At 36.8% G+C, this 13,745-nt stretch overlaps 1 protein-coding gene and 1 long non-coding RNA gene across 7 annotated transcripts in view; one reads left to right on the plus strand and one right to left on the minus strand.

Moving 5' to 3' along the window:
- PCDH9 (protocadherin 9) overlaps positions 1-13,745 on the minus strand; it is a 679,135-nt gene that overhangs the window by 545,138 nt on the left and 120,252 nt on the right. The window lies entirely within an intron of this gene.
- On the plus strand, positions 178-9,801 carry LOC116783291. Its single transcript, XR_004355617.1, has 4 exons — positions 178-443; positions 1,470-1,514; positions 9,196-9,242; positions 9,654-9,801. It is a non-coding gene; the product is annotated as an uncharacterized LOC116783291 (long non-coding RNA).

Here is a 13,745-nt window from a genome sequence, read left to right on the forward strand (position 1 = left end):
ACCAGGAGACATGATTCCTAAGCTCAACTGACTGCTCTGTGTCCAATACTAGGGTTTATACACCGAACCAGTCTGACATGCCAAAGTATTTATGGCTGTCACATACCTCAGGAGTATATGTCATAGCAGATGATGCCAAACAGAAATGCTCTTACCTTTTCAACCTCACCAGGAAACCCATACCTGCACACAGCTACCATCTGGGTCTTGGGGAAATCATTATAATGAAGATGTATCTCTAATTCACTTGGTTTCAGTTGAGAGAAGGCAACAAGGCAAAACTGTACAGGTCACTGTAACAGTCAGTCTCTTCAAGGCCCACTGGAAAGGCTGTGTACCTTAGCAGGCTCTGCCATACACCTTTTCACAAGCCTTTGCTTCACTGCCAGGTGCACTCCAGTTCTCCTAAGCAGGGGTCCTTACCTCAAACTGTAAAGCTACAGGTACTATTAGTACCATACTCCTTATGATCTTTTTCAGTCCTTGCATTTAAAGCATGCACTGAATCTGCCCCAGGGCATGTGCAAATTAAGAAAACTAGATTTCTGGTATTTCCCAACTGGCACACTAGTATAATGTTAAACCACTCTAGTCCTGAGTCTACGTATGCTGCACAGAGGGAGTATAAAGCTTAATTAATTCATGTTTGTAGAGTGTGAGCTTCTCAATAGAAAGACACTGTTTAAGTAGAAATTACTCCTATTAAATCTGGTATTGGGGGAAGTGATCATACTTTGTGGACTGGAACTTGTTCCTCTGTTCTTTAAATAGCAAGAACGCAGGCAGCAACGTCAATGAAGACTGCATCCCTCACCATGCATTAGTTTATTCAGAAAGTTCAAGCCAAAATGAATTCTCTTGGCATCTATTCTGGCACTTTGTGCTGCAAACCTGAGCTAGGGACAGGATCCACTCTTTGTAAGTGCAGAGATTTCCTAGGTACTATGTGTGGTCTCGGTGGAGGATGAATCAGTTGTCATGGGTACTTTGTTTACAGTCCCACCGACTGGAACTGGCGTCTGCTACAAAATGACAGTCTTTTGTTGAAAGTAAAGTACTAAGGAGCATATCCTGGCTAATGGGATGAAAGAACTTTGAGGGGGAAAAAACGAGGCCAAAGGGAATGAAAAGAAGGAACGAGAAAAAGAAATCTCAGTATTAGCAGAAAGAGAATTACAATTTTTGTACAGATAAGCGAACGACTTATGCAAATACTTCTAACATTAGTTATCACAGGCTGATAATTTGCCTCAGTGCCAAATATGTACAGTTATTTTTCACGTTTGTTAATGTTATAATGCTATTTCAAGTAAACTAAGTACCAAAAAGTATATGAATTCCTAGTTATAATCACTGAGTTCTTGTTTGAGCTGAAACAAGTCACTTAACCTTCCTCACAATGCGAAATAATAAGATGTGTCTGTTTAGAGTGATGAGAATAACCTAATATATTTTGTGTGCTTTTGCAGAGGCTGTCACTTTTCAAGTATGACACTACCACAGAAAGCACAGAGGTGAGATCCTAAGTCTTATTAGTTACATCGTTAATGGTGTGAAAGTGCAGTGAGAATAAGTAAGGACAATGATCACTTTATGCTTTGTCACAGTGCTACTTCATGTGTCACCACTTCCTTTATCAGAGCCTATCTCACTCATAAAAGGGGTTCCAAGAGAACATGAAAGGTAACAAGCAAGAATAGAAAATGAAAGAGCAATTTTACACTGTTTTTTCCTTTCTCAGCCACTAACACCACTCAGAATAACATTAGGCTCACTTCAGTGTTACACTGTCATTTTCTAACCCCCTTTCTTTTTCACTACTTTTACAATTCCTTTGTACCTGGGGTGTGAGTTGCAGTGCTTTGGCATAGTATTAAAGCATTAGGATGAAGAAATCCCAAATCAGTAGCTTTGACGCAGTATAGCATTTTTATTTTATTATAGCATCTGGACATCTCTTCTATGATTGCTAGTCAGAGAAAGCAGGTGTGTAAATGTGTCTGCATGTATGTGGGTATACATGTAATGATGATGCCCAGCCAAAAATATCTACACCTTACCAGCCACATAAAACCTAGAAGCCACAAATGTTATAGAGAAAGAAAACTAAGGCCTTCTTGGCTGCAAAGGCAGGGAGGGAAGGCAAGAACCATCCCAAATCCTCATGAAACCATATTCCTCATGAAATCATATAATTCAGACAATGCATACGGTAGGAAGCCTATCCAATTCCAATTCACCTTTCTCTAACTTCATTAGGAATTTTCGGTTAGTCTATCCAGACCCTACAGATTACTTTGCAGACTTCTTTTCAGTTGTCATCGGAGCAAAATTTTAAGAGATGCCACAGAACCTACCAAAAGTGGACTTTGAAAAGATTTATCAGAGTTACGCTGTCTTGAGATACAACCAATTTCTATCTGGAATTAGAGACAGGTTTCAAGTTTGCTTGAGGCATATATTGTTTTCCATTGCTCATTTACCCACGCTTTAAAATGCATGTACATATAGAGAGCAATTCTGTGTGGTAGCCAAAGAAATGGTCTAAATGAACAAAATTTATGTATTCCTGCAATTAAAGAAGTTATAAAGTCCCAGGGAAATGACTCGAACATCTTCTCCCCCACCAATAAACCCACTAGGAGTGTCAGGGTCTTTATGTCTCACCAACCTTGATGGATGAGTGCAGCACAATCAACAACTTACAGAAAAAATGGGAGGGGGGTTAATTACAAATATAAACATTACCAAAGTAAGCAAAAGTAAAAGGTTAGTTTAAACACAGAAACTATCTATGTAGCAGTGTGGGAATTAAGGGATAACCCTTCTGATATTGTTTAGTATTTCGTGCTCTGTCAACTACAACACCATTAGTGCATTCACAGAACTTAAGAAGACCTAGTGCTTTAAACAGAAGGATTTGCAAGCATTTATGAAAATACAGCACTGCCAAAGTATTCCTGCAAATTAACTGAATGAATACACTGTTGCTGTATAAGGTTAATAAACAGCAGGACATGATTCTTATAGAAATTATATGGTATCACAGTTCTGGAATATAATTATTTATTACTTGCTCTTCCAAAAAATAAAGAAAAGGAAGAGAATAAAGAAGGGGGAAAATTCCAAACAGGTAATGCAAACCCACTTCTACTGAAATGCCCTAAAGCAGCCAAAGCATACAGCAGCCAGCCAGATCTTTTCATTTCCTCTTACAGAAATCATTCCAGGGTTTTTACAAAACAAAGTAAACAGTGAATATGTAATTGTGCAACATCGTTTTAAAATTAAGGAAATTCAACAGTACAACAAGTTGAATGGTTATAACATCAATGTGGAGGCTTTCTTTCAGCTTGCTTTTTTCTTGTATTCAAGCTAGTATTCACCAGTACTCATGTGTTTTCATCTCTCTTACTAGAGGGGTGTACGCTGTAATGAACAGAGTGGTTTTAGAAAGCAAGAAGATAGATAACCACATTTTCAAGGAAAAATACTAAAATGTTTTCTGAGTGTTCTAATGAAAGTGATGGAAAGGTTTCCATATAGTGATGAAAGAAGGAATAGATCCACTCCTTGGTATACTCTATAGTCAAAATTTTCCACATGTAAGATCATGCACAATTTTTCAATATATTGACGCTTGCTATAAAAGGGAAAGTGAAGAGGACACTATTGATTAAAATAAAAGGAAATGAAGGCTAGCCACTAAGAAAAACACAGCTTCCCAAGAATAAGGATAATGAAGGACTGGAATGATTACATAAAAAGAGACCACTATTTTCCACCACTGGAAGTTTGGGGTTTTTTAAATGTATATAAAATATTTATCAGGAAGTGTTTATAGACAGGTGAATCTGTTTTTTGGCAGACAGTTTTCTTGACTGGGTGATCTTTTCTGTCTTCTGTCAGATAAAACTAAGAAGATATGACAATACAAGAAAAGAGAGACAGGAAAAGAGAAAGTTCTTTTAGTTTATTTATAAACATTCACATATCGTTTTGAATCACTACTCTTAAAGATTACTTGCCCATGATACACGACTCAGAACCTTCTTCAGAATGTGGGAAAAGTTTAAACTTATTTTCCAAATCATAGATGCCATTACAGAGAACAGAGTTATAGTGCAATGCTGTCCATGACCTAAAAGGAGATTCCAGTTATGACATTCCACTTGACCCTGACTCACTTTCACAGTACATAAAATAATATTCACATTCTTGTTCATGTACTTCTAGGTCTCTCGGTGCAAATTCCAAGTCAGAGATACATATTATTATATTGTTACTGTTGTTGTATTGCTGTCACTAATATTAACAGTAATTATTTTAACCTGTCTTGGCTGGTACAACTTTTAAATCAAGATTATCAAACAACTTTTAAAACTGCACTCCTGTGATGAAGGTTTCTACTTGTTATTGTTCAATATTAAGACAATGTGAAAACATAGCCATAATGTAGCTGTCAGTTTTGTGTCTGTTTTTAACTTAGCCTTAACAGAAGTGTCTAGTTTTCCTTTCACATTCATTACTCCATTCTAAATTTAAAAACTTTGAGTAATACAGAAGTTATGCATAGGCCATTTAATGATGAAACTAAAATCTTCAATGAAAATACGTCTTTGGACAACTCCACCTTCTGGGCATTCGCTCAACAACACTACCACTACCAAGAAAATAATCAGTGCTAGCAAACGCACCAAGAGACAAGTCAACCACTTGTGAAGTTTCACAAGTACTCCCTTGAGTAGTTTCATTCCTAGACAACTAGGACTAAGGTCTCCCAAACTATATTATAAAAAAAGTTTAGGAGTTAAAAGTATTCTTCACAGGCAATTTTCCTGCACTCACCTTCTTTCGTAGATTAGCAAATTTTAATAACATAGACACGGGTCACTCCATGACAGTTGACCTCATTGGCATCAATAGTCCCAGGCACATTTAATTTGCTACTGAAAATCTTGCCAAGCAGCTCTTACATTAAATAAACTAATTTTTATTCTAGCTTAAGCCAAAAAAAAAAAAGCAAATGGTTTCATTTAATAAGTTTTCTGAAGTTAATTGGCTCCAATTGTAGTTCCTAATCTACTGACTCTGTCTTTTAACTAAATGACAGCTTGACGTGCAAAGATTTATGAACCCCTTGGTTACTACTAAGTAGGTGTAACATCCTCACATTTGAGATATACACACACAACCTTACAATCTTCTGTTAAGTCAATCCAATCAAATTATGTACTTTACAAGACCAACTGTTTTTTTTGTTTTAAAATACTCATGTCTGCAATATTTTTTTATCAAGTATATAAGCTGTAGCTGGCTCCTCTTTAGTATAAAAATTCTTTTTCTAGCAGTGGAAGCAAACTCACAAATAAAAACTCAGAATCACTCTTGTTGCTTCAGAAAGGTGTCTACCACTTTTAATGATTAAAAGTTGACTGTATGTGCATGGCCCAGTCTAGTGGAAAATCTGCTTTATTATGCTACCACTGTATATCATGGTCAGGTAAAACTTTAGCTTTGTAATATAACAATTTTGTCTTGAGACTACTCATTTGTAGCACATAGTGACTTTTAACAAAAACTCATCCTTCCACAGTAGTGAGATGTAAGTGGACTTAAAAAGCAGATAGGTGGTCTTCACAAACTGACAATGCAGGAGTTTACATCTCATTCAAATGACATGTATACAGATTAATAACTAATGTATTATTAATACATCTTTATTTCCTCTTCTGTATTCAGCTTTATAGTAGGATGCATAATTAATGTACTATTTTAATCATGTTATAATAACAAGTCTCACAAAAGCAATACACAACTGGGTTTTGTGCAGTTAGCTATGTCTAGTGGGAGGAATTTTCATGTCAACTATAAATATATAATTAGAAAGATAAACAAAATGCATGTCACTGGCATTATTAAGGCAAAAGGTCTGTCTATAGTTTTGTTAAATATTAACAAGAGACATCATATGGTTTTGTTTCTGTTGTTTGTTTTTAAACAAGCCACTTGAAAGAGAATGACTTGGAAAAACTCAGCCACTGAATTGCTGCCCTGGCCTTCTTCTAAGGTTTGATGTGCCTCAGTGGTTTATTTCTCATAAACTGCTCACCCAGCAATGGGGAAAGCAAACTGACAAGAAAAATGGTTGGCAGTGGGAAAAAAAGGGGGGGGATGGACGGAAGCATTGATTTCTCTAAATGGAAAATGCAAGTCTACACACTCTAACAACAAAATGCATGGGTAAACAAGAAAAAGCACTAGCCCCAGGACTGGCAGTCAACTGTAACTCCTGATAAAGTAAATGCATGGGATTTGGCATCTATCTATGAAGACTGTTGTGCTTCTGCCCTTGTAGCAGGACACTTTTGTAAAGATCTGCACTGAAGTTTAGTTAGATGACCCTAAACTGAAGTGCTGCATTGCTTTCAGCTGTTATTCCCTGTTGTCTATTGTTAATGTTTAATTAAATATTAAAAAAAATATTAAATTATATAAATAAATTTACTTAGCATCAACTGTATCAGTACTACATGATAAGAAGCCTCTCTAGTAAGAACAAAAGACTTGAAGTTTTTAATCTTCTTAATTGTATAGACTACTATTTTAGAAATAAATCAATAGCATTCTAATACATTAAAGTGACACTAGAAGGTCCTTTAAAATCTAAAACCAGCAATAACCAGAAGAACTTTTGTCCTTCACAAAACTAGTAACTCCTAGAATTAGAAAATACTCTGCTGGCTTTCTATGTGAGACATTGATATCTCTGTTTCTTACTATATTCTGTCACCATTGTAGCTGTTCACACATTTATTTAATTGTGTGAAACAGCATAACACAAACATGAGTGTCGATTCCAGTGGACCAACATAGTACTGCTCACGTCCATGATGTAACCTTAGCAATAGTGAAAAGGTAGCAGAATTCCTATAGTAATGACTGAGAATAAATTTCTATTGACTATAGAGTATAACATGTGGGACTGTTTATCTGGCAGTTCTGTGTATTTCTTTGCATAGAGTTGATAATTCTGGTTAAGGAATGATAAAATGATAACCAAGAAGCCAAGCTGAATCCCTCCAAAGTCAGTAAAGACTGAAAAGACACCATAGAAATAAAGAAGAGAAAGACTGTTTTGGGAACAAGTTGCATAGAGCAACATGATAAATCACAGCTTTGGCATAGAACAGCTTCATGTACTTCTTTACAATGGGCTGTGCCAAACACATAAACATCTGTATTTTTCATTTCAACCACAAATTGTCAGGTTTGAACATTCAATTTCAGTGGGCAGGTATGTGATGTCTTTTACTATTATCTTGGTCTTTATTTTCTGTTCTTTGTGATTTTCCACTGTGTCCATCATTCATGAACTTTTAAATTCCCCTCAAGCTTTTAATCTCTACCCATAAAACATGAATTTTCTTTTAGCTTATACATTTCCTTAATATGAAAATTTCTCATTCTGATGGTCATGTCCGCTGTCATAATCAGTTGACAACAGAATGCATATTGCTATTCTTCTTTTTGTTTATTTCTTAAACATGAATTTTTCTTGGGTTACTTGCAAGGAATGGGATAGAAGGATATAAAACTATAAAGAGAAAGCTTCCAAATATATACTTTTTTGAAAATGCAGTATCACTTGGGACTGCCTGCAGTTTAGAAAGTTAAAATGAGTCAACTAAAACTATGAAGTTAATGCAGAGAAATTAAGACACATGAAGCTATAGGTAGATGCACTCATTTTAAATTAAAATGCCTTTATTTTTTTGTAGTTTAATCCTCCCTTAAGCACTCCACTTTTCAATAAGTTTCCATATAGAGGCTTAATGGTCCTTAATTTTGCTGCATTAACTTCGTACTTTTAGTTGTTCTCCCACGTACAATTGCCATAAGATATCTAACTACCACATTTGCTTGGTGATTGCAGAGTTAGGAACATAGAAGGCATATTTAAGTGCTGCCATTTATAACAGCATTAATTTGAACCTCAAAACTATTAATACAGAAATATTAATGCAAAATTATGGACACTTCAAAGATTCTTTTAAAATCTGTACAACTTTTTTAAACAGTTCTCTTCAATAGAAGATCTCAAAACATTCTGCAAAATATGTAAATATTGTTCCTATTCTTCTGAAGTGAAGCAACACAATTCAGGGTTAAACCTATAAAGGAACTTAGCATCATTCAGATTTTCCCAAATTTGTCACTTCCTGGGCAAATGCTCTAAAAGAAAGAGAGCATCGCTTTATATTCTAAATGTGTTCTGAATGAAACTGGTTGTGGTCATGATTATTTGCAGATAAACTCACTGCTGCTTCTGTGTGTGTGTGTATTTAGCTCCTTTGCAGAGCACCTATCCAGATCAGATACTCATGGGATTTAGGCACAAGGATGTTTACTTTGTAAATCTAAATAGGGTAAAGTGTAAGTTGGATTGCTCTTCCAAGACAGCAACACTTCTGAAAAAATCCTGACAAAGTTCTTCAGGCTCATTTGGGAATCTGAAAAATGAAAACCTACACCACCAAGTGTCTAATTAAGATGAAAACCATGAAATATGCTACCAAGTGTGAGTAAAATGACTGGTGAATAGTTGAGCAGTTGACAATGGCATAGAGATGTTTTCCAGGTTTACTGAAAACCAGTCCAGGTTGAAAGAACAGTGTATTCCGGCATAATTAAATATCTCTCAGATTGTCTTTTGGGGGAAAGAAAAGAAATAAGGTGTTCAGTTCTACAACCCAATGGAAAAATACCTACTTTATGACAAAAATATCCCCTAGAACTAGCAGGTAAAATTGGTAGTGTCCTTGGCAATTTTAGCACCATGGGCTGGCTGATACGGGAATTGTGAGACAGAGAGATGAGACAGGAGAAGATTTAGCCTAAAAAAAAGAGAAGGAACAACAAAACCAGAAGGAAGCTAAAACATTGAAAGAAATGGGCTTTTTTTTTCAGACTAGTGAAAAAAAAAAAGGAAGAAACTGTTTGTCTTAGGTATGCAAAGGGAAGCAAAAAGAACAAAGATTACAACTAAGGTTATGGTCCCAGTAGGCATGAGGGATAGTGAAGTTGCAAACGGAGACAGAAGGGAAGCAGAGGAGAGGGACTGAGGGGAGAGAGAAGAAATGGTTTATGTTACGAGAAGTATGAATGTCATGCACTTCTCTTTCCCCCTTTCAGCTTAACAAGTGTTCTGAACTACAAGAAACATGGATGATATCAGGAAGGTAAGGTCTTCCTGAGGGACTACTAGCATGATAGGATTATTTCTTTTTACCTCCCTAACACTGACAAGTGCACTTCTATAAACAATGTTCTGCTCTTAAATCATCTAATTTATACTTTAATATTTCAGAGGCTTCAGAAGATATTTACCAAAGCAATATTTACTGCAGATGTGGAATTAAAAAATAAAAACCACAAATCCCCATAAAAAAAACAAGGGAAGAAGCATTTTCAGCTCCAAAATTATGAACGGGAAGTAAACAGATGTATCAGTTTAGATGTACTGCATGATTGCATAGGAATGATACAAATATGTACCTATACAGGCAACAAACATTATCATATTTGTACTTGAACTCAAGTGTAAGCAAAAGCAGATTAAACTGCCCATTTCCCCTTCCTCTTTCACTCAGGGCTCAGTTCCCACTCCCAGCCTGCAGGTACCAGTGTTCATCTCACCCCACAGGAAGCCACAGGAAAAGAACTTACTACTTTTTGGTGTGATTTGTTATCTGTGGACATGGCAAGCAGCAACAGCTTGCAGAGGCGAGACAGAACAGAGGATGGGGAGTTGGACCTGAGTGCAAGGGAGGAGATACTGCAAGGCAGATTTTCCTGGTTCATACTGACAGGGACCCTCAGCAGAGAGGATTCTTTTCTGTAAGCATCAAGTGTATGTTCGCAATTCTGCAGCCACAGAGTTTAAATCTGTTTTTTCCTGTTATATTTTTTTTCAGTTACTCCAGAGTTGATCCATATGTGTGAAGTATATTTGTGCACCATTAATGGCTTTCATTACAGTTCTGTAATTTATTTCACATAAAGGTGAAATGTGAAGGACATTACCAGATAATTCTCAGTTCTCAAAATCGTTCTGTTGTTTCCTCCTATCACTATTTCACAGTTTCTTTTTCCTTTCTCTTTGTTCAAAATCCAATAGTACAGTGTGTAAAGTCAGTATTGCTGAAATGAACATTTCTGTGATGCATCTCATTTTAGTGATTTGAAGTTTTCTCTCCACTGATATTTGCTACCAAGCAAGCAAAGAGAAACAAACCTGTCTTTTAAACTATGCCATGTAAAAATCAATTAAAGAAGACAATAATACTGCTAATGTTTTGAAAATGAAAGCACCCTATATCTGGAATTATTCTGTACTTACTGTATACATAGAATTATCAGTCTTTCTCATAAGTTTCAATAACTTTCCCCTCTCTACTCCTTACAGCATTTTCACCTTACAGTGGTTTTGATAACATCCTCAATGGATTGGGAAATTTATCAAGTTGAGGTGTTACAGAAACTTCTTTATGTTGCTTTAAGTAAGGGGATATAATCTATCACTCAAAATATTTTAGTCTCAACTCTGGTTCCTAAGTGTCTTGTGAAAAAGACACTACAACTGAAGGGAAAGTATTGGAATCATGCAACATCTTGCAAAACTGGCAGAGAAAAATTAGGACAGGAAGAAGTTACCTACGATACTCCTAATAATTGCCATCATCTGCAATGCAAGCCTCTCATGCCCATAAGAGAGACTTCATTTTTAAATACTAAGAAGCTCACTCATGGGAGTAGTCTCTTCAAAATTTTTTTACTGTGCCTCTAGTTTCCTCCAAGCTTCCATGTTCATTCAAGCACAGCACAGCTATGGCAGAAATGGGTGTGATTTTTCTTTAGGAATCAGTCTGTTCCTATGTCTGCTTAAAGTCTCTTGTCACTCAAAAATTGTGGTACGTGTTGATACTCCAAATTTTTGAAAAAAATGCCAGTCTTTTAAAAAACACACAGTAAAAGAACCTTCTAAATACTGTATTGTTAATTCAGGATTACTACTAGAATGTATGCAAATAGGAATTTCAGAATAAAGAAGTTATCATATTCTGAAGAGATGACAGATAACTATAATTACCACCCAAGTTCCAACTTCCTATCACCCACAGAGAATGACCCCTATCCAATTCATTCCTTCCCAGGGGAGGGGGTCATGTTCACTCAACAAAAGTCAGCCTGAAAGTTAAAAACTAGATTTTTCACACAGATGATGGAAGCAGGCACCATCAGAAGATATTCCATCCCTCCAATCCTACATACATACTTGTTAACCAAGGTGGGGGGGTGTGCCAACCTGCTGGAAGGCAGGAGGGCTCAGCAGAGGGACCTGGATAGGCTGAATAGATGGGCTGAATCCAACGGTATGGAGTTCAACAAGGCCAAGTGTCAGGTCCTGCACTTTGGCCACAACAAAACCCTGCAGCGCTACAGGCTGGGCACAGAGTGGCTGGAGAGCAGCCAGACAGAAAGGGACCTGGGGGTTCAGGAAGCTGAACATGAGCCAGCAGTGTGCCCAGGGGGCCACAAAGGCCAATGGCATCCTGGCCTGGATCAGGAACAGTGTGGCCAGCAGGTTCAGGGCAGCAATTCTGCCCCTGTACTCAGCACTGGTGAGGCCACACCTGGAGTACTGTGTCCGGCTCTGGGCGCCTCAGTTTAGGAAGGACACTGAGGTGCTGGAGAGTGTCCAAAGAAGGGCAATGAGGTTGGTGAGGGGAGTCAAGTGCAGGCCCTACGAAGAGCAGCTGAGGGAGCTGAGGCTGTTCAGCCTGGAGAAAAGGAGGCTCAGGGGAGACCTCATCACTCTCTACAACTATCTGAAAGGAGGTTGGAGTGAGGTGGGCGTTGGTCTCTTCTCCCAGGCAACCAGCAGCAGGACAAGAGGGCACAGTCTCAAACTGTGCCAGGGGAGGTTTAGGTTAGACATTAGAAAGAAATTCTTTACAGAGAGAGTGACTGGGCATTGGAATGGGCTGCTCAGGGAAGTGGTGGAGTCACTGTCCCTGGAGGTGTTTAAGAAAAGACTGGATGTGGCACTTAGTGCCATGGTCTAGTTGACAAGGTGGTGTTGTGTCATAGGTTGGACTCAATGATCTCAGAAGTCTTTTCCAACCCAGTTGATTCTGTGATTTTGTAAACAGTTTATATATCTGTATCCTGTCCTTTCCTAAAAGTTCACTTCCAAATTCAGTGTGATTTAATATCTTGTGCAAGACTTCAGACTACCTCTGAAATTAAGTTATTGTCTACACCTAGATGTTAAGAGCTGGGAAAGGGTCAGACAGACAGATTTCTCCCAGAGACCTTGTCTACCCAGAAGCATGCAGTAAAATTATTCTGCTTTTAATTCTTAAAGTGGATTATTTAAACTATGTTAAGTATCAGGTAGCTGTTATTCATCTGGAAGGGAGTTAAGTTAAACCAAATCAAGGCATTTTTAATTCTGAATGAACATCTATACAAGGACTTTATTAGGTTTAACTAATCCATTTTAAATTCATTTTTACAGATTAATTCTCCTGAACATCTCCATGTAAATAAGCTTTCAGTGAACTAAATGTATTTTCAGTAAATTATTACCAAAACCACATTCTGTTTCAAACATGGGTTGTGTTTTGGTATGTATTTTCTTTTTAAACCCTGACTATCAGAATATACAACAGAGACAACATGGCACTAATCCATACGAGTAAACTGACTGGTATATTAAAAACATTTTTATTTTTAATGAAATAGTCATTTCTTTTAACAAGATTGGTTATTTAAACTAATGTTTTACCAGTACTGTGATGACAAAAAGAAGTGTGTCAGTTTTTGTAGCTGATTTTAAAATGTTCTCTTTTTTTTCCTTTTTTTTGTGCTGTAAAATCCTATTTGGCCAATAAACAAACATTATCAGACAGCCCTGCTAACCGAAGGCCTTATTCCAGTTCATCTTTACCTTGTTAAGTAGCAAAAAAGCCAGACCAAAATGAAAAACAAAGTTGAAACTAGTTATTCTAGAGTACAGGTATTTTGAACATAGAGATTTAATTTGAATTAATATTTGGAGAAACCCATACAACAATATCTTAAAACAAAAAGACAAGCCCCCAGTTAATTTCCTTAGAAACAAGCAAGGATAATGTATCCTACAGAGCAAAAAAAAAAATCAAGGAATGAGATGTGGTTTAAAAGGTTACTTGTACATTTAAGAAAAGTTTATTCCTATATCTGCATGGGAACACAGTAACCTCAATGTTTTGGAAGCAGGAGAGGGTAATGAATGTAGCCTCAATGCTCAGTTCTATCTTAGCTTTCTTAGTTTAATTTGGGGCAATTCATTTCCCTTCCTGTACCTTACTTTCCCAACATGTGGCTAACAATACTGAATTCCTCTGCAAAGTGCTCTCAGATCTATGGTTGAAAAGCATGTAAGAAAAAGAGAATACTGTATTACTGTTTCACTATTAAGGATGAAACACTGACATAATATAACCAACAGATATGTGTTCAAACTTCTAGCAGGGAAAAAGTCTTATACAATGATAAAAAGTGCAAACTCATATATTTGCAATAAAAGCCTAAAATCATAAAGCCTCTGAAAAGTAATGAACCTAATACTTGTAGATTTCAACAAAATGCATTGCAGCAAAGTTTAAAAGGGAAATGGACCAGGGGGGATTAAGGAA

This window comes from Chiroxiphia lanceolata, chromosome 2, assembly GCF_009829145.1.
Source record: "Chiroxiphia lanceolata isolate bChiLan1 chromosome 2, bChiLan1.pri, whole genome shotgun sequence".
In the NCBI taxonomy this organism is placed as follows: Eukaryota; Metazoa; Chordata; class Aves; order Passeriformes; family Pipridae; genus Chiroxiphia; species Chiroxiphia lanceolata.